Raw genomic sequence first — 26,844 nt, 5'->3', positions numbered from 1 at the left:
GATTCGATAACAAATGAAGAAAACGGACGGATTTCTCAGGTTTTTACTACATGCGAACACTTTTCACATTCTCCGGTGCAACTCTGCTGCTAGTCCTCCATTCACGCAGAATCTCAAGGTCGTAGCTCATGTCCAAGGCACCAAAGCCAGCTAAAAAGTCAATAATCGATACCTAAAACTTGACTTGTACTACTTCTTACTGGCTATTACATCAACTTTGAAGCTTCATCTGTGTTCTGCTAAGGTGCTTTTAGTGTCTCCGCATACCGCAGCACGCGATATAGCTTTGTAGACGATAAGTACAACCGTTTTAGAGAGAAGAGCGGCCAATGTGACGATCTGGCTTTAAGTCGATTCGATAACAAATGACGAAAACGGACGGATTTCTCAGGTTTTTATTACATATGAACACTTTTCACATTCTCCCGTGCAACTCGGTTTCTAGTCCTCCTTTCATGCAGAATCTTAAGGTCCTAGCTCATGTCCAAGTCACCAAAGCCAGCTAAAAAGTCAATAATCGATACCTAAAACTTGAACTGTATCACTTCTTACTGGCTATTACATCAACTTAGAAACTTCATCTGTGTTCTACTACGGTGCTTTTAGTTTCTCCGCATACCGCAGCACGCGACATAGTTTTGCAGACGACAAGCACAACCGTTTCAGAGAGAAGAGCTGCCAATGTGACGATCTGGCTTTAAGTCGATTCGATAACAAATGACGAAAACGGACGGATTTCTCAGGTTTTTACTACATGCGAACACTTTTCACATTCTCCCGTGCAACTCTGCTGCTAGACCTCCTTTCACGCAGAATCTCAAGGTTCTAAGCTCATGCCCAAAGCACAAAAGCCAGCTAAAAAGTCAATAATCGATACCTAAAACTTGAATTGTACTACTTCTTACTGGCTATTACACCAACTTAGAAGCTTCATCTGTGTTCTACTATGATGATCTTCGTGTCTCCTCATACCGCAGCACGCGACATAGCTTTGCAGACGATAAGTACAACCGTTTCACGGAGAAGAGTGGCCAATGTGACGATCTAGCTATAAGTCGATTCGATAACAAATGACGAAAACGGACGGATTTACAAGGATTTTACTACATATGAACACTTTTCACATTCTCCCATGCAACTCGGCTGCTAGTCCTTCTTTCATGCAGAACGTTAAGGTCCTAGCTCATGTCCAATGCACCAAAGCCAGCTAAAAAGTCAATAATCGATACCTAAAACTTGAACTGTACTACTTGTTACTGCCTATTACATCAACTTTGAAGCTTCATATGTGTTCTACTATGGTGCTTTTACTGTCTCCGCATACCGCAGCACGCGACATAGCTTTGCAGACGATAAGTACAACCGTTTCAGAGAGAAGAGCGGTCAATGTGACGATCTGGCTTTAAGTCGATTCGATAAGAAATGACGAAAACGACGGATTTCTCAGGTTTTTACTACATATGAGCACTTTTCACATTCTCCCATGCAACTGGGCTGCTAGTCCTCCTTTTATGCAGAATCTTAAGGTCCTAGCTCATGTCCAAGGCACCAAAGCCAGCAAAAAAGTCAATAATCGATACCTAAAACTTGAATTGGACTACTTCTTACTGGCTATTACATCAACTTAGAAGCTTCATGTGTGTTCTACTATGGTGCTTTTAGTGTCTCCGCATACCGCAGCACGCGACATAGCTTTGCAGACGATAAGTACAACCGTTTCAGAGAGAAGAGCGGCCAATGTGACGATCTAGCTTTAAGTCGATTCGATAACAAATGACGAAACTGGACGGATTTCTCAGGTTTTTACTACATATGAACACTTTTCAAATTCTCCCGTGCAACTCGGCTGCTAGTCCTACTTTCATGCAGAATCTTAAGGTAATAGCTCATGTCCAAGGCACCAAAGCCAGCTAAGAAGTCAATAATCGATACCAAAAACTTGAATTGTACTACTTCTTACTGGCTATTACATCAACTTAGATGCTTCATCTGTGTTCTACTATGGTGCTTTTAGTGTCTCAGCATACAGCAGCACGCGACATAGCTGTGCAGACGATAAGTACAACCGTTTCAGAGAGAAGAGCGGCCAATGTGACGATCTGGCTTTAAGTCGATTCGATAACAAATGACGAAAACGGACGGATTTCTCAGGTTTTTACTACATATGAACACTTTTCACATTCTCCCGTGCAACTCGGCTGCTAGTCCTCCTTTCATGCAGAATCTTAAAATCCTTGCTCATGTCCAAGGCACCATAGCCAGCTAAAAAGTCAATAATCGATACCTAAAACTTGAATTCTACTTCTTCTTACTGGCTATTACATCAACTTAGAAGCTTAATCTCTGTTCTACTATCGTGCTATTAGTGTGTCCACATACCGCAGCACGCGACATAGCTTTGCAGAAGATAAGTACAACCGTTTCAGAGAGAAGAGCGGCCAATGTGACGATCTGGCTTTAACTCGATTCGATAACAAATGACGAAAACGGACGGATTTCTCAGGTTTGTACTACATATGAACACTTTTCACATTCTCCCGTGCAAGTCGGCTGCTAGTCCTCCTTTCATGCAGAATCTTAAGGTCCTAGCTCATGTCCAAGGCACCAAAGCCAGCTAAAAAGTCAATAACCGATACCTACAACTTGAATCGTACTACTTCTTACTGGCTATTACATCATCTTAGGAGCTTCATCTGTGGTCTACTATGGTGCTTTTAGTGTCTCCGCATACCGCAGCACGCGACATAGCTTTGCAGACGATAAGTACAACCGTTTCAGAGAGAAGAGCGGCCAAAGTGACGATCTGGCTTTAAGTCGATTCGATAACAAATGACAAAAACGGACGGATTTCTCAGGTTTTTATTACATATGAACACTTTTCACATTCTCCCGTGCAACTCAGTTGCTAGTCCTCCTTTCATGCAGAATCTTAAGGTCCTAGCTCATGTCCAAGTCACCAAAGCCAGCTAAAAAGTCAATAATCGATACCTAAAACTTGAATTGGACTACTTCTTACTGGCTATTACATCAACTTAGATGCTTCATCTGTGTTCTACTATGGTGCTTTTAGTGTCTCAGCATACAGCAGCACGCGACATAGCTGTGCAGACGATAAGTACAACCGTTTCAGAGAGAAGAGCGGCCAATGTGACGATCTGGCTTTAAGACGATTCGATAACAAATGACGAAAACGGACGGATTTCTCAGGTTTTTACTACATATGAACACTTTTCACATTCTCCCGTGCAACTCGGCTGCTAGTCCTCCTTCCATGCAGAATCTTAAAATCCTTGCTCATGTCCAAGGCACCAAAGCCAGCTAAAAAGTCAATAATCGATACCTAAAACTTGAATTCTACTTCTTCTTACTGGCTATTACATCAACTTAGAAGCTCAAACTCTGTTCTACTATCGTGCTATTAGTGTGTCCACATACCGCAGCACGCGACATAGCTTTGCAGAAGATAAGTACAACCGTTTCAGAGAGAAGAGCGGCCAATGTGACGATCTGGCTTTAAGTCGATTCGATAACAAATGACGAAAATGGACGGATTTCTCAGGTTTTTACTACATATGAACACTTTTCACAGTCTCCCGTGCAACTCGGCTGCTAGTCCTACTTTCATGCAGAATCTTAAGGTAATAGCTCATGTCCAAGGCACCAAAGCCAGCTAAGAAGTCAATAATCGATACCTAAAACTTGAATTGTACTACTTCTTACTGGCTATTACATCAACTTAGAAGCTTCATCTGTGTTCTACTATGGTGCTTTTAGTGCCTCCGATTAGCGCAGCTTGCGACATAGCTTTGCAGACGATAAGTACAACCGTTTCAGAGAGAAGAGCGGCCAATGTGACGATCTGGCTTTAACTCGATTCGATAACAAATGACGAAAACGGACGGATTTCTCAGGTTTTTACTACATATGAACACTTTTCACATTCTCCCGTGCAAGTCGGCTGCTAGTCCTCCTTTCATGCAGAATCTTAAGGTCCTAGCTCATGTCCAAGGCACCAAAGCCAGCTAAAAAGTCAATAACCGATACCTACAACTTGAATTGTACTACTTCTTACTTGCTATTACATCATCTTAGGAGCTTCATCTGTGGTCTACTATGGTGCTTTTAGTGTCTCCGAATACCGCAGTACGCGACATAGCTTTGCAGACAATAAGTACAACCGTTTCAGAGAGCAGAGCGGTCAATGTGACGATCTGGCTTTACGTCGATTCGATAACAAATGACGAAAATGGACGGATTTCTCAGGTTTTTACTACATATGAACACTTTTCACAGTCTCCCGTGCAACTCGGCTGCTAGTCCACCTTTCATGCAGAATCTTAAGGTCCTTGCTCATGTCCAAGGCACCAAAGCCAGCTAAAAGGTCAATATTCAATACCTAAAACTTGAGCTGTACTACTTCTTATTGGCTATGACATCAACTTAGAAGCTTGATCTGTGTTCTACTATGGTGCTTTTAGTGTCTCCGCATACCGCAGCACGCGACATAGCTTTGCAGACGATAAATACTACCGTTTCACATAGAAGAGCGGCCAATGTGACGATCTGGCTTTAAGTCGATTCGATAACAAATGACGAAAACGGACGGATTTCTCAGGTTTTTACTACATATGAAAACTTTTCACATTCTCCCGTGCAACTCGGCTGCTAGTCCTCCTTTCATGCAGAATCTTAAGGTCCTTGCTCATGTCCAAGGCACCAAAGCCAGCTAAAAAGTCAATAATCGATACCTAAAACTTGAATTCTACTTCTTCTTACTGGCTATTACATCAACTTAGAAGCTTAATCTCTGTTCTACTATGGTGCTATTAGTGTGTCCACATACCGCAGCACGCGTCATAGCTTTGCAGAAGATAAGTACAACCGCGTCAGAGAGAAGAGCGGCCAATGTGACGATCTGGCTTTAAGTCGATTCGATAACAAATGACGAAAATGGACGGATTTCTCAGGTTTTTACTACATATGAACATTTTTCACAGCCTCCCGTGCAACTCGGCTGCTAGTCCTACTTTCATGCAGAATCTTAAGGTCATAGCCCATGTCCAAGGCACCAAAGACAGCTAAAAAGTCAATAACGATATCCAAAACTTGAATTGTACTATTTCTTACTGGCTATTACATCATCTTAGAAGCTTCATCTGTGTTCTACTATGGTGCTTTTAGTGTCTCCGCATACCGCAGCACGCGACATAGCTTTGCAGACGATAAGTACAACCGTTTCAGAGAGAAGAGCGGTCAATGTGACGATCTGGCTTTAAGACGATTCGATAACAAATGACGAAAATGGACGGATTTCTTGGGTTTTTACTACATATGAACACTTTTCACATTCTCCCGTGCAACTCTGCTGCTAGACCTCCTTTCACGCAGAATCTCAAGGTTCTAAGCTCATGCCCAAAGCACAAAAGCCAGCTAAAAAGTCAATAATCGATACCTAAAACTTGAATTGTACTACTTCTTACTGGCTATTACACCAACTTAGAAGCTTCATCTGTGTTCTACTATGATGATCTTCGTGTCTCCTCATACCGCAGCACGCGACATAGCTTTGCAGACGATAAGTACAACCGTTTCACGGAGAAGAGTGGCCAATGTGACGATCTAGCTATAAGTCGATTCGATAACAAATGACGAAAACGGACGGATTTACAAGGATTTTACTACATATGAACACTTTTCACATTCTCCCATGCAACTCGGCTGCTAGTCCTTCTTTCATGCAGAACGTTAAGGTCCTAGCTCATGTCCAATGCACCAAAGCCAGCTAAAAAGTCAATAATCGATACCTAAAACTTGAACTGTACTACTTGTTACTGCCTATTACATCAACTTTGAAGCTTCATATGTGTTCTACTATGGTGCTTTTACTGTCTCCGCATACCGCAGCACGCGACATAGCTTTGCAGACGATAAGTACAACCGTTTCAGAGAGAAGAGCGGTCAATGTGACGATCTGGCTTTAAGTCGATTCGATAAGAAATGACGAAAACGACGGATTTCTCAGGTTTTTACTACATATGAGCACTTTTCACATTCTCCCATGCAACTGGGCTGCTAGTCCTCCTTTTATGCAGAATCTTAAGGTCCTAGCTCATGTCCAAGGCACCAAAGCCAGCAAAAAAGTCAATAATCGATACCTAAAACTTGAATTGGACTACTTCTTACTGGCTATTACATCAACTTAGAAGCTTCATGTGTGTTCTACTATGGTGCTTTTAGTGTCTCCGCATACCGCAGCACGCGACATAGCTTTGCAGACGATAAGTACAACCGTTTCAGAGAGAAGAGCGGCCAATGTGACGATCTAGCTTTAAGTCGATTCGATAACAAATGACGAAACTGGACGGATTTCTCAGGTTTTTACTACATATGAACACTTTTCAAATTCTCCCGTGCAACTCGGCTGCTAGTCCTACTTTCATGCAGAATCTTAAGGTAATAGCTCATGTCCAAGGCACCAAAGCCAGCTAAGAAGTCAATAATCGATACCTAAAACTTGAATTGTACTACTTCTTACTGGCTATTACATCAACTTAGATGCTTCATCTGTGTTCTACTATGGTGCTTTTAGTGTCTCAGCATACAGCAGCACGCGACATAGCTGTGCAGACGATAAGTACAACCGTTTCAGAGAGAAGAGCGGCCAATGTGACGATCTGGCTTTAAGTCGATTCGATAACAAATGACGAAAACGGACGGATTTCTCAGGTTTTTACTACATATGAACACTTTTCACATTCTCCCGTGCAACTCGGCTGCTAGTCCTCCTTTCATGCAGAATCTTAAAATCCTTGCTCATGTCCAAGGCACCATAGCCAGCTAAAAAGTCAATAATCGATACCTAAAACTTGAATTCTACTTCTTCTTACTGGCTATTACATCAACTTAGAAGCTTAATCTCTGTTCTACTATCGTGCTATTAGTGTGTCCACATACCGCAGCACGCGACATAGCTTTGCAGAAGATAAGTACAACCGTTTCAGAGAGAAGAGCGGCCAATGTGACGATCTGGCTTTAACTCGATTCGATAACAAATGACGAAAACGGACGGATTTCTCAGGTTTGTACTACATATGAACACTTTTCACATTCTCCCGTGCAAGTCGGCTGCTAGTCCTCCTTTCATGCAGAATCTTAAGGTCCTAGCTCATGTCCAAGGCACCAAAGCCAGCTAAAAAGTCAATAACCGATACCTACAACTTGAATCGTACTACTTCTTACTGGCTATTACATCATCTTAGGAGCTTCATCTGTGGTCTACTATGGTGCTTTTAGTGTCTCCGCATACCGCAGCACGCGACATAGCTTTGCAGACGATAAGTACAACCGTTTCAGAGAGAAGAGCGGCCAAAGTGACGATCTGGCTTTAAGTCGATTCGATAACAAATGACAAAAACGGACGGATTTCTCAGGTTTTTATTACATATGAACACTTTTCACATTCTCCCGTGCAACTCAGTTGCTAGTCCTCCTTTCATGCAGAATCTTAAGGTCCTAGCTCATGTCCAAGTCACCAAAGCCAGCTAAAAAGTCAATAATCGATACCTAAAACTTGAATTGGACTACTTCTTACTGGCTATTACATCAACTTAGATGCTTCATCTGTGTTCTACTATGGTGCTTTTAGTGTCTCAGCATACAGCAGCACGCGACATAGCTGTGCAGACGATAAGTACAACCGTTTCAGAGAGAAGAGCGGCCAATGTGACGATCTGGCTTTAAGACGATTCGATAACAAATGACGAAAACGGACGGATTTCTCAGGTTTTTACTACATATGAACACTTTTCACATTCTCCCGTGCAACTCGGCTGCTAGTCCTCCTTCCATGCAGAATCTTAAAATCCTTGCTCATGTCCAAGGCACCAAAGCCAGCTAAAAAGTCAATAATCGATACCTAAAACTTGAATTCTACTTCTTCTTACTGGCTATTACATCAACTTAGAAGCTCAAACTCTGTTCTACTATCGTGCTATTAGTGTGTCCACATACCGCAGCACGCGACATAGCTTTGCAGAAGATAAGTACAACCGTTTCAGAGAGAAGAGCGGCCAATGTGACGATCTGGCTTTAAGTCGATTCGATAACAAATGACGAAAATGGACGGATTTCTCAGGTTTTTACTACATATGAACACTTTTCACAGTCTCCCGTGCAACTCGGCTGCTAGTCCTACTTTCATGCAGAATCTTAAGGTAATAGCTCATGTCCAAGGCACCAAAGCCAGCTAAGAAGTCAATAATCGATACCTAAAACTTGAATTGTACTACTTCTTACTGGCTATTACATCAACTTAGAAGCTTCATCTGTGTTCTACTATGGTGCTTTTAGTGCCTCCGATTAGCGCAGCTTGCGACATAGCTTTGCAGACGATAAGTACAACCGTTTCAGAGAGAAGAGCGGCCAATGTGACGATCTGGCTTTAACTCGATTCGATAACAAATGACGAAAACGGACGGATTTCTCAGGTTTTTACTACATATGAACACTTTTCACATTCTCCCGTGCAAGTCGGCTGCTAGTCCTCCTTTCATGCAGAATCTTAAGGTCCTAGCTCATGTCCAAGGCACCAAAGCCAGCTAAAAAGTCAATAACCGATACCTACAACTTGAATTGTACTACTTCTTACTTGCTATTACATCATCTTAGGAGCTTCATCTGTGGTCTACTATGGTGCTTTTAGTGTCTCCGAATACCGCAGTACGCGACATAGCTTTGCAGACAATAAGTACAACCGTTTCAGAGAGCAGAGCGGTCAATGTGACGATCTGGCTTTACGTCGATTCGATAACAAATGACGAAAATGGACGGATTTCTCAGGTTTTTACTACATATGAACACTTTTCACAGTCTCCCGTGCAACTCGGCTGCTAGTCCACCTTTCATGCAGAATCTTAAGGTCCTTGCTCATGTCCAAGGCACCAAAGCCAGCTAAAAGGTCAATATTCAATACCTAAAACTTGAACTGTACTACTTCTTATTGGCTATGACATCAACTTAGAAGCTTGATCTGTGTTCTACTATGGTGCTTTTAGTGTCTCCGCATACCGCAGCACGCGACATAGCTTTGCAGACGATAAATACTACCGTTTCACATAGAAGAGCGGCCAATGTGACGATCTGGCTTTAAGTCGATTCGATAACAAATGACGAAAACGGACGGATTTCTCAGGTTTTTACTACATATGAAAACTTTTCACATTCTCCCGTGCAACTCGGCTGCTAGTCCTCCTTTCATGCAGAATCTTAAGGTCCTTGCTCATGTCCAAGGCACCAAAGCCAGCTAAAAAGTCAATAATCGATACCTAAAACTTGAATTCTACTTCTTCTTACTGGCTATTACATCAACTTAGAAGCTTAATCTCTGTTCTACTATGGTGCTATTAGTGTGTCCACATACCGCAGCACGCGTCATAGCTTTGCAGAAGATAAGTACAACCGCGTCAGAGAGAAGAGCGGCCAATGTGACGATCTGGCTTTAAGTCGATTCGATAACAAATGACGAAAATGGACGGATTTCTCAGGTTTTTACTACATATGAACATTTTTCACAGCCTCCCGTGCAACTCGGCTGCTAGTCCTACTTTCATGCAGAATCTTAATGTCATAGCCCATGTCCAAGGCACCAAAGACAGCTAAAAAGTCAATAACGATATCCAAAACTTGAATTGTACTATTTCTTACTGGCTATTACATCATCTTAGAAGCTTCATCTGTGTTCTACTATGGTGCTTTTAGTGTCTCCGCATACCGCAGCACGCGACATAGCTTTGCAGACGATAAGTACAACCGTTTCAGAGAGAAGAGCGGTCAATGTGACGATCTGGCTTTAAGACGATTCGATAACAAATGACGAAAATGGACGGATTTCTTGGGTTTTTACTACATATGAACACTTTTCACATTCTCCCGTGCAACTCGGCAGCTAGTCCTGTTTTCATGTAGAATCTTAAGGTCCTAGCTCATGTCCAAGTCACCAAAGCCAGCTAAAAAGTCAATAACCGATACCTAAAACTAGAATTGTACTACTTCTTACTGGCTATTACATCAACTTAGAAGCTTTATCTGTGTTGTACTATGGTGCTTTTAGTGTCTCAGCATACCGCAGCACGCGACATAGCTTTGCAGACGATAAGTAGCACCGTTTAGAGAGAAGAGCGGCCAATGTGACGATCTGGCTTTAAGTCGATTCGATAACAAATGACAAAAACGGACGGATTTCTCAGGTTATTACTACATATGAACACTTTTCACATTCTCCCGTGCAACTCGGCTGCTAGCCCTGTTTTCATGCAGATTCTTAAGGTCCTAGCTCATGTCCAAGTCACCTAAGCCAGCTAAAAAGTCAATAATCGATACCTAAAACTTGAATTGTACTACTTCTTACTGGCTATTGCATCAACTTAGAAGCTTCATCTCTGTTCTACTATGGTGATTTTAGTGTATCCGCATACCGCAGCACGCGACATAGCTTTGCAGACGATAAGTACATCCGTTTCAGAGAGAAGAGCGGCCAATGTTACGATCTGGCTTTAAGTCGATTCGATAACAAATGACGAAAACGGACGGATTTCTCAGGTTTTTACTACATATGAAAAGTTTTCACATTCTCCCGTGCAACTCGGCTGCTAGTCCTCCTTTCATGCAGAATCTTAAGGTCGTAGCTCATGTCCAATGCATCAAAGCCAGCTACAAAGTCAGTAGTCGATAACTAACACTTCAATTGTACTACTTCTTACTGGCTATTACATCAACTTAGAAGCTTCATCTGTGTTCTACTATAGTGCTTTTAGTGACTCCGCATACCCCAGCACGCGACATAGATTTGCAGACGATAAGTACAACCGTTTCAGAGAGAAGAGCGGTCAATGTGACGATCTGGCTTTAAGACGATTCGATAACAAATGACGAAACCGGACGGATTTCTTGGGTTTTTACTACATATGAACACTTCTCACATTCTCCCGTGCAAATCGGCAGCTAGTCCTCCTTTCATGCAGAATCTTAAGGTCCTAGCTCATGTCCAAGGCACCAAAGCCAGCTAAAAAGTCAATAACCGATACCTAAAACTTGAATTGTACTACTTCTTACTGGCTATTACATCAACTTAGAAGCTTCATCTGTGTTCTACTATGGTGCTTTTAGTGTCTCCGCATACCGCAGCACGCGACATAGCTTTGTAGACGATAAGTACAACCGTTTCAGAGAGAAGAGCGGCCAATGTGACGATCTGGCTTTAAGTCGATTCGATAACAAATGACGAAAACGGACGGATTTCTCAGGTTTTTATTACATATGAACACTTTTCACATTCTCCCATGCAACTCGGCTGCTAGTCCTCCTTTCATGCAGAATCTTAAGGTCCTAGCTAATGTCCAAGGCACCAAAGCCAGCTAAAAAGTCAATAATCAATACCTAAAACTTGAATTCTACTACTTCTTACTGGCTACTACATCAACTTAGAAGCTTCATCTCTGTTCTACTATGGTGCTTTTAGTGTCTCCACATAACGCAGCACTCAACATTGCTTTGCAGAAGATAAGTACAACCGTTTCATAGAGAAGTGCGGCCAATGTGACGATCTGGCTTTAAGTCGATTCGACAACAAATGACGAAAACGGACGGATGTCTCAGGTTTTTACTACATGTGAACACTTTTCACATTCTCCCGTGCAACTGGGCTGCTAGTCCTCCTTTTATGCAGAATCTTAAGGTCCTAGCTCATGTCCAAGGCACCAAAGCCAGCTAAAATGTCAATAATCTATACCTAAAACTTGAATTGGACTACTTCTTACTGGCTATTACATCAACAAAAAAGCTTCATCTGTGTTCTACTACGGTGCTTTTAGTTTCTCCGCATACCGCAGCACGCGATATAGTTTTGCAGACGATAAGCACAACCGTTTCAGAGAGAAGAGCGGCCAATGTGACGATCTGGCTTAAAGTCGATTCGATATCAAATGACGAAAACGGACGGATTTCTCAGGTTTTTACTACATATGAACACTTTTCACACTCTCCCGTGCAACTCGGCTGCTAGTCCTCCTTTCATGCAGAATCTTAAGGTCCTAGCTCATGTCCAATGCATCAAAGCCAGCTAAAAATTCAATATTCGATACCTAAAACTTGAATTGTACTACTCCTTACTGGCTATTACATCAACTTAGAAGCTTCATCTGTGTTCTACTATGGTGCTTTTAGTGTCTCCGCATACCGCAGCACGCGACATAGCTTTGCAGACGATAAGTACAACCGTTTCAGAGAGAAGAGCGGCCAATGTGACGCACTGCTTTAAGTCGATTCGATAATAAATTACGAAAACGGACGGATTTCTCAGGTTTTTACTACATATGAACACTTTTCGCATCCTCCCGTGCAACTCGGCTGCTAGTCCTCCTTTCATGCAGAATCTTAAGGTCCTAGCTCATGTCCAAGGCACCAAAGCCAGCTAAAAAGTCATTATTCGATACTTAAAACTTGAATTGTACTACTCCTTACTGGCTATTACATCAACTTAGAAGCTTCATCTGTGTTCTACTATGGTACTTTTAGTGTCTCCGCATACCGCAGCACGCGACATAGCTTTGCAGACGATAAGTACAACCGTTTCAGAGAGAAGAGCGGCCAATGTGACGATCTGGCTTTAAGTCGATTCGATAACAAATGAAGAAAGCGGACGGATTTCTCAGGTTTTTACTACATGCGAACACTTTTCACATTCTCCCGTGCAACTCTGCTGCTAGTCCTCCATTCACGCAGAATCTCAAGGTCGTAGCTCATGTCCAAGGCACCAAAGCCAGCTAAAAAGTCAATAATCCATACCTAAAACTTGACTTGTACTACTTCTTACTGGCTATTACATCAACTTAGAAGCTTCATCTGTGTTCTACTATGGTGCTTTTAGTGTCTCCGCATACCGCAGCACGCGACATAGCTTTGTAGACGATAAGTACAACCGTTTCAGAGAGAAGAGCGGCCAATGTGACGATCTGGCTTTAAGTCGATTCGATAACAAATGACGAAAACGGACAGATTTCTCAGGTTTTTATTACATATGAACACTTTTCACATTCTCCCGTGCAACTCGGTTTCTAGTCCTCCTTTCATGCAGAATCTTAAGGTCCTAGCTCATGTCCAAGTCACCAAAGCCAGCTAAAAAGTCAATAATCGATACCTAAAACTTGAACTGTACTACTTCTTACTGGCTATTACATCAACTTAGAAACTTCATCTGTGTTCTACTACGGTGCTTTTAGTTTCTCCGCATACCGCAGCACGCGACATAGTTTTGCAGACGATAAGCACAACCGTTTCAGAGAGAAGAGCGGCCAATGTGACGATCTGGCTTTAAGTCGATTCGATAACAAATGACGAAAACGGACGGATTTCTCAGGTTTTTACTACATGCGAACACTTTTCACATTCTCCCGTGCAACTCTGCTGCTAGTCCTCCTTTCACGCAGAATCTCAAGGTCCTAGCTCATGTCCAATGCACCAAAGCCAGCTAAAAAGTCAATAACCGATACCTAAAACTAGAATTGTACTACTTCTTACTGGCTATTACATCAACTTAGAAGCTTTATCTGTGTTGTACTATGGTGCTTTTAGTGTCTCAGCATACCGCAGCACGCGACATAGCTTTGCAGACGATAAGTACAACCGTTTAGAGAGAAGAGCGGCCAATGTGACGATCTGGCTTTAAGTCGATTCGATAACAAATGACAAAAACGGACGGATTTCTCAGGTTATTACTACATATGAACAATTTTCACATTCTCCCGTGCAACTCGGCTGCTAGCCCTCTTTTCATGCAGAATCTTAAGGTCCTAGCTCATGTCCAAGGCACCTAAGCCAGCTAAAAAGTCAATAATCGATACCTAAAACTTGAATTGTACTACTTCTTACTGGCTATTGCATCAACTTAGAAGCTTCATCTCTGTTCTACTATGGTGATTTTAGTGTATCCGCATACCGCAGCACGCGACATAGCTTTGCAGACGATAAATACAACCGTTTCACATAGAAGAGCGGCCAATGTGACGATCTGGCTTTAAGTCGATTCGATAACAAATGACGAAAACGGACGGATTTCTCAGGTTTTTACTACATATGAAAACTTTTCACATCCTCCCGTGCAACTCGGCTGCTAGTCCTCCTTTCATGCAGAATCTTAAGGTCCTTGCTCATGTCCAAGGCACCAAAGCCAGCTAAAAAGTCAATAATCGATACCTAAAACTTGAATTCTACTTCTTCTTACTGGCTATTACATCAACTTAGAAGCTTAATCTCTGTTCTACTATGGTGCTATTAGTGTGTCCACATACCGCAGCACGCGTCATAGCTTTGCAGAAGATAAGTACAACCGCGTCAGAGAGAAGAGCGGCCAATGTGACGATCTGGCTTTAAGTCGATTCGATAACAAATGACGAAAATGGACGGATTTCTCAGGTTTTTACTACATATGAACATTTTTCACAGCCTCCCGTGCAACTCGGCTGCTAGTCCTACTTTCATGCAGAATCTTAAGGTCATAGCCCATGTCCAAGGCACCAAAGACAGCTAAAAAGTCAATAACGATATCCAAAACTTGAATTGTACTATTTCTTACTGGCTATTACATCATCTTAGAAGCTTCATCTGTGTTCTACTATGGTGCTTTTAGTGTCTCCGCATACCGCAGCACGCGACATAGCTTTGCAGACGATAAGTACAACCGTTTCAGAGAGAAGAGCGGTCAATGTGACGATCTGGCTTTAAGACGATTCGATAACAAATGACGAAAATGGACGGATTTCTTGGGTTTTTACTACATATGAACACTTTTCACATTCTCCCGTGCAACTCGGCAGCTAGTCCTCCTTTCATGTAGAATCTTAAGGTCCTAGCTCATGTCCAAGTCACCAAAGCCAGCTAAAAAGTCAATAACCGATACCTAAAACTAGAATTGTACTACTTCTTACTGGCTATTACATCAACTTAGAAGCTTTATCTGTGTTGTACTATGGTGCTTTTAGTGTCTCAGCATACCGCAGCACGCGACATAGCTTTGCAGACGATAAGTAGCACCGTTTAGAGAGAAGAGCGGCCAATGTGACGATCTGGCTTTAAGTCGATTCGATAACAAATGACAAAAACGGACGGATTTCTCAGGTTATTACTACATATGAACAATTTTCACATTCTCCCGTGCAACTCGGCTGCTAGCCCTGTTTTCATGCAGATTCTTAAGGTCCTAGCTCATGTCCAAGGCACCTAAGCCAGCTAAAAAGTCAATAATCGATACCTAAAACTTGAATTGTACTACTTCTTACTGGCTATTGCATCAACTTAGAAGCTTCATCTCTGTTCTACTATGGTGATTTTAGTGTATCCGCATACCGCAGCACGCGACATAGCTTTGCAGACGATAAGTACATCCGTTTCAGAGAGAAGAGCGGCCAATGTTACGATCTGGCTTTAAGTCGATTCGATAACAAATGACGAAAACGGACGGATTTCTCAGGTTTTTACTACATATGAAAAGTTTTCACATTCTCCCGTGCAACTCGGCTGCTAGTCCTCCTTTCATGCAGAATCTTAAGGTCGTAGCTCATGTCCAATGCATCAAAGCCAGCTACAAAGTCAGTAGTCGATAACTAAAACTTCAATTGTACTACTTCTTACTGGCTATTACATCAACTTAGAAGCTTCATCTGTGTTCTACTATAGTGCTTTTAGTGACTCCGCATACCCCAGCACGCGACATAGATTTGCAGACGATAAGTACAACCGTTTCAGAGAGAAGAGCGGTCAATGTGACGATCTGGCTTTAAGACGATTCGATAACAAATGACGAAAACGGACGGATTTCTTGGGTTTTTACTACATATGAACACTTCTCACATTCTCCCGTGCAAATCGGCAGCTAGTCCTCCTTTCATGCAGAATCTTAAGGTCCTAGCTCATGTCCAAGGCACCAAAGCCAGCTAAAAAGTCAATAATCAATACCTAAAACTTGAATTCTACTACTTCTTACTGGCTACTACATCAACTTAGAAGCTTCATCTCTGTTCTACTATGGTGCTTTTAGTGTCTCCACATAACGCAGCACGCAACATTGCTTTGCAGAAGATAAGTACAACCGTTTCAGAGAGAAGTGCGGCCAATGTGACGATCTGGCTTTAAGTCGATTCGACAACAAATGACGAAAACGGACGGATGTCTCAGGTTTTTACTACATGTGAACACTTTTCACATTCTCCCGTGCAACTGGGCTGCTAGTCCTCCTTTTATGCAGAATCTTAAGGTCCTAGCTCATGTCCAAGGCACCAAAGCCAGCTAAAATGTCAATAATCTATACCTAAAACTTGAATTGGACTACTTCTTACTGGCTATTACATCAACAAAAAAGCTTCATCTGTGTTCTACTACGGTGCTTTTAGTTTCTCCGCATACCGCAGCACGCGATATAGTTTTGCAGACGATAAGCACAACCGTTTCAGAGAGAAGAGCGGCCAATGTGACGATCTGGCTTAAAGTCGATTCGATATCAAATGACGAAAACGGACGGATTTCTCAGGTTTTTACTACATATGAACACTTTTCACACTCTCCCGTGCAACTCGGCTGCTAGTCCTCCTTTCATGCAGAATCTTAAGGTCCTAGCTCATGTCCAATGCATCAAAGCCAGCTAAAAATTCAATATTCGATACCTAAAACTTGAATTGTACTACTCCTTACTGGCTATTACATCAACTTAGAAGCTTCATCTGTGTTCTACTATGGTGCTTTTAGTGTCTCCGCATACCGCAGCACGCGACATAGCTTTGCAGACGATAAGTACAACCGTTTCAGAGAGAAGAGCGGCCAATGTGACGCACTGCTTTAAGTCGATTCGATAATAAATTACGAAAACGGACGGATTTCTCAGGTTTTTACTACATATGAACACTTTTCGCATCCTCCCGTGCAACTCGGCTGCTAGTCCTCCTTTCATGCAGAATCTTAAGGTCCTAGCTCATGTCCAAGGCACCAAAGCCAGCTAAAAAGTCATTATTCGATACTTGAAACTTGAATTGTACTACTCCTTACTGGCTATTACATCAACTTAGAAGCTTCATCTGTGTTCTACTATGGTACTTTTAGTGTCTCCGCATACCGCAGCACGCGACATAGCTTTGCAGACGATAAGTACAACCGTTTCAGAGAGAAGAGCGGCCAATGTGACGAACTGGCTTTAAGTCGCTCCGATAACAAATGGCGAAAATGGACGGATTTCTCAGGTTTTTACTACATATGAACACTTTTCACATACTCCCGTGCAACGCTGCTGCTAGTCCTCCTTTCATGCAGAATCGTAAGGTCCTAGCTCATGTCCAAGGCACCAAAGCCAGTAAAAAAGTCAATAATCGATACCTAAACCTTGAATTTTACTACTTCTTACTGGTTTTTACATCTACTTTGAAGCTTCATCTGTGTTCTACTATGGTGCTTTTAGTGTCTCTGCATACCGCAGCACGCGACATAGCTTTGCAGACGATAAGTACAACCGTTTCAGAGAGAAGAGCGGCCAATGTGACGATCTGGCTTTAAGTCGATTCGATAACAAATGAAGAAAGCGGACGGATTTCTCAGGTTTTTACTACATGCGAACACTTTTCACATTCTCCCGTGCAACTCTGCTGCTAGTCCTCCATTCACGCAGAATCTCAAGGTCGTAGCTCATGTCCAAGGCACCAAAGCCAGCTAAAAAGTCAATAATCCATACCTAAAACTTGACTTGTACTACTTCTTACTGGCTATTACATCAACTTAGAAGCTTCATCTGTGTTCTACTATGGTGCTTTTAGTGTCTCCGCATACCGCAGCACGCGACATAGCTTTGTAGACGATAAGTACAACCGTTTCAGAGAGAAGAGCGGCCAATGTGACGATCTGGCTTTAAGTCGATTCGATAACAAATGACGAAAACGGACGGATTTCTCAGGTTTTTATTACATATGAACACTTTTCACATTCTCCCGTGCAACTCGGTTTCTAGTCCTCCTTTCATGCAGAATCTTAAGGTCCTAGCTCATGTCCAAGTCACCAAAGCCAGCTAAAAAGTCAATAATCGATACCTAAAACTTGAACTGTACTACTTCTTACTGGCTATTACATCAACTTAGAAACTTCATCTGTGTTCTACTACGGTGCTTTTAGTTTCTCCGCATACCGCAGCACGCGACATAGTTTTGCAGACGATAAGCACAACCGTTTCAGAGAGAAGAGCGGCCAATGTGACGATCTGGCTTTAAGTCGATTCGATAACAAATGACGAAAACGGACGGTTTTCTCAGGTTTTTACTACATGCGAACACTTTTCACATTCTCCCGTGCAACTCTGCTGCTAGTCCTCCTTTCACGCAGAATCTCAAGGTCCTAGCTCATGTCCAATGCACCAAAGCCAGCTAAAAAGTCAATAACCGATACCTAAAACTAGAATTGTACTACTTCTTACTGGCTATTACATCAACTTAGAAGCTTTATCTGTGTTGTACTATGGTGCTTTTAGTGTCTCAGCATACCGCAGCACGCGACATAGCTTTGCAGACGATAAGTACAACCGTTTAGAGAGAAGAGCGGCCAATGTGACGATCTGGCTTTAAGTCGATTCGATAACAAATGACAAAAACGGACGGATTTCTCAGGTTATTACTACATATGAACAATTTTCACATTCTCCCGTGCAACTCGGCTGCTAGCCCTCTTTTCATGCAGAATCTTAAGGTCCTAGCTCATGTCCAAGGCACCTAAGTCAGCTAAAAAGTCAATAATCGATACCTAAAACTTGAATTGTACTACTTCTTACTGGCTATTGCATCAACTTAGAAGCTTCATCTCTGTTCTACTATGGTGATTTTAGTGTATCCGCATACCGCAGCACGCGACATAGCTTTGCAGACGATAAGTACATCCGTTTCAGAGAGAAGAGCGGCCAATGTTACGATCTGGCTTTAAGTCGATTCGATAACAAATGACGAAAACGGACGGATTTCTCAGGTTTTTACTACATATGAAAAGTTTTCACATTCTCCCGTGCAACTCGGCTGCTAGTCCTCCTTTCATGCAGAATCTTAAGGTCCTAGCTCATGTCCAATGCATCAAAGCCAGCTACAAAGTCAGTAATCGATAACTAAAACATCAATTGTACTACTTCTTACTGGCTATTACATCAACTTAGAAGCTTCATCTGTGTTCTACTATAGTGCTTTTAGTGTCTCCGCATACCCCAGCACGCGACATAGATTTGCAGACGATAAGTACAACCGTTTCAGAGAGAAGAGCGGTCAATGTGACGATCTGGCTTTAAGACGATTCGATAACAAATGACGAAAACGGACGGATTTCTTGGGTTTTTACTGCATATGAACACTTCTCACATTCTCCCGTGCAACTCGGCAGCTAGTCCTCCTTTCATGCAGAATCTTAAGGTCCTAGCTCATGTCCAAGGCACCAAAGCCAGCTAAAAAGTCAATAACCGATACCTAAAACTTGAATTGTACTACATCTTACTGGCTATTACATCAACTTAGAAGCTTCATCTGTGTTCTACTATGGTGCTTTTAGTGTCTCCGCATACCGCAGCACGCGACATAGCTTTGTAGACGATAAGTACAACCGTTTCAGAGAGAAGAGCGGCCAATGTGACGATCTGGCTTTAAGTCGATTCGATAACAAATGACGAAAACGGACGGATTTCTCAGGTTTTTATTACATATGAACACTTTTCACATTCTCCCGTGCAACTCGGCTGCTAGTCCTCCTTTCATGCAGAATCTTAAGGTCCTAGCTAATGTCCAAGGCACCAAAGCCAGCTAAAAAGTAAATAATCAATACCTAAAACTTGAATTCTACTACTTCTTACTGGCTACTACATCAACTTAGAAGCTTCATCTCTGTTCTACTATGGTGCTTTTAGTGTCTCCACATAACGCAGCACGCAACATTGCTTTGCAGAAGATAAGTACGACCGTTTCAGAGAGAAGTGCGGCCAATGTGACGATCTGGCTTTAAGTCGATTCGATAACAAATGACGAAAACGGACGGATGTCTCAGGTTTTTACTACATGTGAACACTTTTCACATTCTCCCGTGCAACTGGGCTGCTAGTCCCCCTTTTATGCAGAATCTTAAGGTCCTAGCTCATGTCCAAGGCACCAAAGCCAGCTAAAAAGTCAATAATCTATACCTAAAACTTGAATTGGACTACTTCTTACTGGCTATTACATCAACTAAAAAGCTTCATCTGTGTTCTACTATGGTGCTTTTAGTGTCTCCGCATACCTCAGCACGCGACATAGCTTTGTAGACGATAAGTACAACCGTTTCAGAGAGAAGAGCGGCCAATGTGACGATCTGGCTTTAAGTCGATTCGATAACAAATGACGAAAACGGACGGATTTCTCAGGTTTTTATTACATATGAACACTTTTCACATTCTCCCGTGCAACTCGGCTGCTAGTCCTCCTTTCATGCAGAATCTTAAGGTCCTAGCTCATGTCCAAGTCACCAAAGCCGGCTAAAAAGTCAATAATCGATACCTAAAACTTGAACTGTACTACTTCTTACTGGCTATTACATCAACTTAGAAACTTCATCTGTGTTCTACTACGGTGCTTTTAGTTTCTCCGCATACCGCAGCACGCGACATAGTTTTGCAGACTATAAGCACAACCGTTTCAGAGAGAAGAGCGGCCAATGTGACGATCTGGCTTTAAGTCGATTCGATAACAAATGACGAAAACGGACGGATTTCTCAGGTTTTTACTACATGCGAACACTTTTCACATTCTCCCGTGCAACTCTGCTGCTAGTCCTCCTTTCACGCAGAATCTCAAGGTCCTAGCTCATGTCCAAAGCACCAAAGCCAGCTAAAAAGTCAATAATCGATACCTAAAACTTGAACTGTACTACTTCTTACTGGCTATTACACCAACTTAGAAGCTTCATCTGTGTTCTACTATGATGATTTTCGTGTCTCCTCATACCGCAGCACGCGACATAGCTTTGTAGACAATAAGTACAACCATTTCACGGAGAAGAGTGGAAAATGTGACGATCTAGCTATAAGTCGATTCGATAACAAATGACGAAAACGGACGGATTTACAAGGATTTTACTACATATGAACACTTTTCACATTCTCCCATGCAACTCGGCTGCTAGTCCTCCTTTCATGCAGAACGTTAAGGTCCTAGCTCATGTCCAATGCACCAAAGCCAGCTAAAAGATCAATAATCGATACCTAAAACTTGAACTGTACTACTTGTTACTGGCTATTACATCAACTTTGAAGCTTCATATGTGTTCTACTATGGTGCTTTTACTGTCTCCGCATACCGCAGCACGCGACATAGCTTTGCAGACGATAAGTACAACCGTTTCAGAGAGAAGAGCGGCCAATGTGACGATCTGGCTTTAAGTCGATTCGATAAGAAATGACGAAAACGGACGGATTTCTCAGGTTTTTACTACATATGAGCACTTTTCACATTCTCCCGTGCAACTGGGCTGCTAGTCCTCCTTTTATGCAGAATCTTAAGGTCCTAGCTCATGTCCAAGGCACCAAAGCCAGCAAAAAAGTCAATAATCGATACCTAAAACTTGAATTGGACTACTTCTTACTGGCTATTACATCAACTTAGAACCTTCATGTGTGTTCTACTATGGTGCTTTTAGTGTCTCCGCATACCGCAGCACGCGACATAGCTTTGCAGACGATAAGTACAACCGTTTCAGAGAGAAGAGCGGCCAATGTGACGATCTGGCTTTAAGTCGATTCGATAACAAATGACGAAACCGGACGGATTTCTCAGGTTTTTACTACATAGAACACTTTTTAAATTCTCCCGTGCAACTCGGCTGCTAGTCCTACTTTCATGCAGAATCTTAAGGTAATAGCTCATGTAGAAGTCACCAAAGACAGCTAAAAAGTCAATAATCGATACCTAAAACTTGAATTGGACTACTTCTTACTGGCTATTACATCAACTTAGATGCTTCATCTGTGTTCTACTATGGTGCTTTTAGTGTCTCAGCATACCGCAGCACGCGACATAGCTTTGCAGACGATAAGTACAACCGTTTGGAGAGAAGAGCGGCCAATGTGACGATCTGGCTTTAAGTCGATTCGATAACAAATGACAAAAACGGACGGATTTCTCAGGTTATTACTACATATGAACAATTTTCACATTCTCCCGTGCAACTCGGCTGCTAGCCCTCTTTTCATGCAGAATCTTAAGGTCCTAGCTCATGTCCAAGGCACCTAAGTCAGCTAAAAAGTCAATAATCGATACCTAAAACTTGAATTGTACTACTTCTTACTGGCTATTGCATCAACTTAGAAGCTTCATCTCTGTTCTACTATGGTGATTTTAGTGTATCCGCATACCGCAGCACGCGACATAGCTTTGCAGACGATAAGTACATCCGTTTCAGAGAGAAGAGCGGCCAATGTTACGATCTGGCTTTAAGTCGATTCGATAACAAATGACGAAAACGGACGGATTTCTCAGGTTTTTACTACATATGAAAAGTTTTCACATTCTCCCGTGCAACTCGGCTGCTAGTCCTCCTTTCATGCAGAATCTTAAGGTCCTAGCTCATGTCCAATGCATCAAAGCCAGCTACAAAGTCAGTAATCGATAACTAAAACTTCAATTGTACTACTTCTTACTGGCTATTACATCAACTTAGAAGCTTCATCTGTGTTCTACTATAGTGCTTTTAGTGTCTCCGCATACCCCAGCACGCGACATAGATTTGCAGACGATAAGTACAACCGTTTCAGAGAGAAGAGCGGTCAATGTGACGATCTGGCTTTAAGACGATTCGATAACAAATGACGAAAACGGACGGATTTCTTGGGTTTTTACTGCATATGAACACTTCTCACATTCTCCCGTGCAACTCGGCAGCTAGTCCTCCTTTCATGCAGAATCTTAAGGTCCTAGCTCATGTCCAAGGCACCAAAGCCAGCTAAAAAGTCAATAACCGATACCTAAAACTTGAATTGTACTACTTCTTACTGGCTATTACATCAACTTAGAAGCTTCATCTGTGTTCTACTATGGTGCTTTTAGTGTCTCCGCATACCGCAGCACGCGACATAGCTTTGTAGACGATAAGTACAACCGTTTCAGAGAGAAGAGCGGCCAATGTGACGATCTGGCTTTAAGTCGATTCGATAACAAATGACGAAAACGGACGGATTTCTCAGGTTTTTATTACATATGAACACTTTTCACATTCTCCCGTGCAACTCGGCTGCTAGTCCTCCTTTCATGCAGAATCTTAAGGTCCTAGCTAATGTCCAAGGCACCAAAGCCAGCTAAAAAGTCAATAATCAATACCTAAAACTTGAATTCTACTACTTCTTACTGGCTACTACATCAACTTAGAAGCTTCATCTCTGTTCTACTATGGTGCTTTTAGTGTCTCCACATAACGCAGCACGCAACATTGCTTTGCAGAAGATAAGTACGACCGTTTCAGAGAGAAGTGCGGCCAATGTGACGATCTGGCTTTAAGTCGATTCGATAACAAATGACGAAAACGGACGGATGTCTCAGGTTTTTACTACATGTGAACACTTTTCACATTCTCCCGTGCAACTGGGCTGCTAGTCCCCCTTTTATGCAGAATCTTAAGGTCCTAGCTCATGTCCAAGGCACCAAAGCCAGCTAAAAAGTCAATAATCTATACCTAAAACTTGAATTGGACTACTTCTTACTGGCTATTACATCAACTAAAAAGCTTCATCTGTGTTCTACTATGGTGCTTTTAGTGTCTCCGCATACCTCAGCACGCGACATAGCTTTGTAGACGATAAGTACAACCGTTTCAGAGAGAAGAGCGGCCAATGTGACGATCTGGCTTTAAGTCGATTCGATAACAAATGACGAAAACGGACGGATTTCTCAGGTTTTTATTACATATGAACACTTTTCACATTCTCCCGTGCAACTCGGCTGCTAGTCCTCCTTTCATGCAGAATCTTAAGGTCCTAGCTCATGTCCAAGTCACCAAAGCCGGCTAAAAAGTCAATAATCGATACCTAAAACTTGAACTGTACTACTTCTTACTGGCTATTACATCAACTTAGAAACTTCATCTGTGTTCTACTACGGTGCTTTTAGTTTCTCCGCATACCGCAGCACGCGACATAGTTTTGCAGACTATAAGCACAACCGTTTCTGAGAGAAGAGCGGCCAATGTGACGATCTGGCTTTAAGTCGATTCGATAACAAATGACGAAAACGGACGGATTTCTCAGGTTTTTACTACATGCGAACACTTTTCACATTCTCCCGTGCAACTCTGCTGCTAGTCCTCCTTTCACGCAGAATCTCAAGGTCCTAGCTCATGTCCAAAGCACCAAAGCCAGCTAAAAAGTCAATAATCAATACCTAAAACTTGAACTGTACTACTTCTTACTGGCTATTACACCAACTTAGAAGCTTCATCTGTGTTCTACTATGATGATTTTCGTGTCTCCTCATACCGCAGCACGCGACATAGCTTTGTAGACAATAAGTACAACCATTTCACGGAGAAGAGTGGCCAATGTGACGATCTAGCTATAAGTCGATTCGATAACAAATGACGAAAACGGACGGATTTACAAGGATTTTACTACATATGAACACTTTTCACATTCTCCCATGCAACTCGGCTGCTAGTCCTCCTTTCATGCAGAACGTTAAGGTCCTAGCTCATGTCCAATGCACCAAAGCCAGCTAAAAGATCAATAATCGATACCTAAAACTTGAACTGTACTACTTGTTACTGGCTATTACATCAACTTTGAAGCTTCATATGTGTTCTACTATGGTGCTTTTACTGTCTCCGCATACCGCAGCACGCGACATAGCTTTGCAGACGATAAGTACAACCGTTTCAGAGAGAAGAGCGGCCAATGTGACGATCTGGCTTTAAGTCGATTCGATAAGAAATGACGAAAACGGACGGATTTCTCAGGTTTTTACTACATATGAGCACTTTTCACATTCTCCCGTGCAACTGGGCTGCTAGTCCTCCTTTTATGCAGAATCTTAAGGTCCTAGCTCATGTCCAAGGCACCAAAGCCAGCAAAAAAGTCAATAATCGATACCTAAAACTTGAATTGGACTACTTCTTACTGGCTATTACATCAACTTAGAACCTTCATGTGTGTTCTACTATGGTGCTTTTAGTGTCTCCGCATACCGCAGCACGCGACATAGCTTTGCAGACGATAAGTACAACCGTTTCAGAGAGAAGAGCGGCCAATGTGACGATCTGGCTTTAAGTCGATTCGATAACAAATGACGAAACCGGACGGATTTCTCAGGTTTTTACTACATAGAACACTTTTTAAATTCTCCCGTGCAACTCGGCTGCTAGTCCTACTTTCATGCAGAATCTTAAGGTAATAGCTCATGTAGAAGTCACCAAAGACAGCTAAAAAGTCAATAATCGATACCTAAAACTTGAATTGGACTACTTCTTACTGGCTATTACATCAACTTAGATGCTTCATCTGTGTTCTACTATGGTGCTTTTAGTGTCTCAGCATACCGCAGCACGCGACATAGCTTTGCAGACGATAAGTACAACCGTTTGGAGAGAAGAGCGGCCAATGTGACGATCTGGCTTTAAGTCGATTCGATAACAAATGACAAAAACGGACGGATTTCTCAGGTTATTACTACATATGAACAATTTTCACATTCTCCCGTGCAACTCGGCTGCTAGCCCTCTTTTCATGCAGAATCTTAAGGTCCTAGCTCATGTCCAAGGCACCTAAGTCAGCTAAAAAGTCAATAATCGATACCTAAAACTTGAATTGTACTACTTCTTACTGGCTATTGCATCAACTTAGAAGCTTCATCTCTGTTCTACTATGGTGATTTTAGTGTATCCGCATACCGCAGCACGCGACATAGCTTTGCAGACGATAAGTACATCCGTTTCAGAGAGAAGAGCGGCCAATGTTACGATCTGGCTTTAAGTCGATTCGATAACAAATGACGAAAACGGACGGATTTCTCAGGTTTTTACTACATATGAAAAGTTTTCACATTCTCCCGTGCAACTCGGCTGCTAGTCCTCCTTTCATGCAGAATCTTAAGGTCCTAGCTCATGTCCAAGGCACCAAAGCCAGCTAAAAAGTCAATAACCGATACCTAAAACTTGAATTGTACTACTTCTTACTGGCTATTACATCAACTTAGAAGCTTCATCTGTGTTCTACTATGGTGCTTTTAGTGTCTCCGCATACCGCAGCACGCGACATAGCTTTGTAGACGATAAGTACAACCGTTTCAGAGAGAAGAGCGGCCAATGTGACGATCTGGCTTTAAGTCGATTCGATAACAAATGACGAAAACGGACGGATTTCTCAGGTTTTTATTACATATGAACACTTTTCACATTCTCCCGTGCAACTCGGCTGCTAGTCCTCCTTTCATGCAGAATCTTAAGGTCCTAGCTAATGTCCAAGGCACCAAAGCCAGCTAAAAAGTCAATAATCAATACCTAAAACTTGAATTCTACTACTTCTTACTGGCTACTACATCAACTTAGAAGCTTCATCTCTGTTCTACTATGGTGCTTTTAGTGTCTCCACATAACGCAGCACGCAACATTGCTTTGCAGAAGATAAGTACGACCGTTTCAGAGAGAAGTGCGGCCAATGTGACGATCTGGCTTTAAGTCGATTCGATAACAAATGACGAAAACGGACGGATGTCTCAGGTTTTTACTACATGTGAACACTTTTCACATTCTCCCGTGCAACTGGGCTGCTAGTCCCCCTTTTAT

The sequence above is a fragment of the Schistocerca gregaria genome, unplaced genomic scaffold (genome assembly GCF_023897955.1).
Source record: "Schistocerca gregaria isolate iqSchGreg1 unplaced genomic scaffold, iqSchGreg1.2 ptg000351l, whole genome shotgun sequence".
NCBI lineage: Eukaryota > Metazoa > Arthropoda > Insecta > Orthoptera > Acrididae > Schistocerca > Schistocerca gregaria.
This window is presented reverse-complemented; position numbering follows the sequence as displayed.